Source organism: Aplysia californica, unplaced genomic scaffold (genome assembly GCF_000002075.1).
Source record: "Aplysia californica isolate F4 #8 unplaced genomic scaffold, AplCal3.0 scaffold00111, whole genome shotgun sequence".
Lineage (NCBI taxonomy): Eukaryota > Metazoa > Mollusca > Gastropoda > Aplysiida > Aplysiidae > Aplysia > Aplysia californica.
Window position 1 is genome coordinate 538107 of NW_004797381.1, and position 1282 is coordinate 539388.

The 1282-nt window shown below is 40.3% G+C and overlaps 1 protein-coding gene across 1 annotated transcript in view; it reads right to left on the minus strand.

Moving 5' to 3' along the window:
- The window catches only part of LOC101854404, a 31913-nt gene extending 31129 nt beyond the window's left edge, over positions 1-784 (minus strand). Inside the window, exon 1 of the mRNA XM_005095687.3 lies at positions 634-784. The gene's annotated coding sequence lies outside the window, so the exon portion shown is untranslated. The remainder of the gene's footprint in view (positions 1-633) is intronic.
- Positions 785-1282: the final 498 nt, after the last annotated feature.

Below are 1282 nucleotides of genomic sequence, written 5' to 3' on the forward strand. Positions count from 1 at the left end.
AAACCACAAGCCTGCTCGCAAGACTCTAGCGCAAGACGCCTGCTGCTTTACAAGCCTTCGATTAACCGAGCAGAATCCAGCCCTAGTTATTACAATAGTTCGGAATCGGAAAATATAGCTATCGTTTAGATGATATTCAAATCCAGCCATTCCCTCGTTATGGTGAGGAACAAAAGTAAGTGTTATTTATTTTAAAAAATATATTTCAAATCCCGCTAGTCTCGCCAGTGCAACAATGGTTTTTTTCCTGGAAATTAAGCAAATGCTTGAAGTCAATTAATTTCCCACAATTTGTTTAGCTGAACTGAATCTTGAATACATTTACTGGGGCGCTGCACGGCCATGCTCGAAGTATGCATTCAATAGAGGATCGAAATAAATTTTTTAATATTACCTTTTGATTTACTGCTGGAAGGCAATCTCAATGAAATCAAATGTCTTTTTTTTCTTGAGGCTCATATCTGGCGTTCTTTTCCGTCTATATTTCTGAGAACCTATATAGATCTAAGCCCAACTGTTCCGAAACCAAACGAAATATACGAATAAGCACGCGCTTACTCACTCCTAAGAAATAACCTAAACTAAATGAAGTTATGTTTTTTCATCACCAGCGTGTATATCGGGAGTACTTACCTTCGTATTTTTGTTAGTCTTTATATATATCAAATGTTATAAAACTTAAAGAAATAGTAATAACATTGATTAACACAGAATTCCTTGGGTGGAAAGGAGGAGATGCTGTGCCTGAAAGCGATGAGAAATGATGACTAAATCTATACCGAAAACTCTGGAGCACTGTAAGGTGGATTTGCCCTCTCGTGAGACCGTGAGATCACCTTGAGAAAAGATCAAGGTGGAATCTGGACCACAAAACGTACAGCGCGCGTACGAGAGAGAGAGAGAGAGAGAGAGAGAGAGAGAGCAAAAGGGAAAACTGGGGGGAAAAGAAAAGTGGAGGGGGCGGGAATAAGCGGTGAACACTGAAGACAAAGGTGTATAGAGAATCGTTAACCCTTTCACACTTAAAACAATTCGTAAATATTAAACACCGCATCAACACCTTTAGTTCACCTCTTTAGTAGCAAAGGTACATGAGTGTGTGTGTGTGTGTGTGTGGGGGGGGGGTTAGGACGGGTGCAGTTGGAGGAAAAGGGGTAGCGTATACAACCAATCTTTACAACATTGAGGTCAAAAGCCAAGAGGAGCTGATAGTCTTTTTGTGGGACCTTCCACTCAGGCATTTACTAGAGGAAATGAGCAGTAACAGAGACAGACATATAGA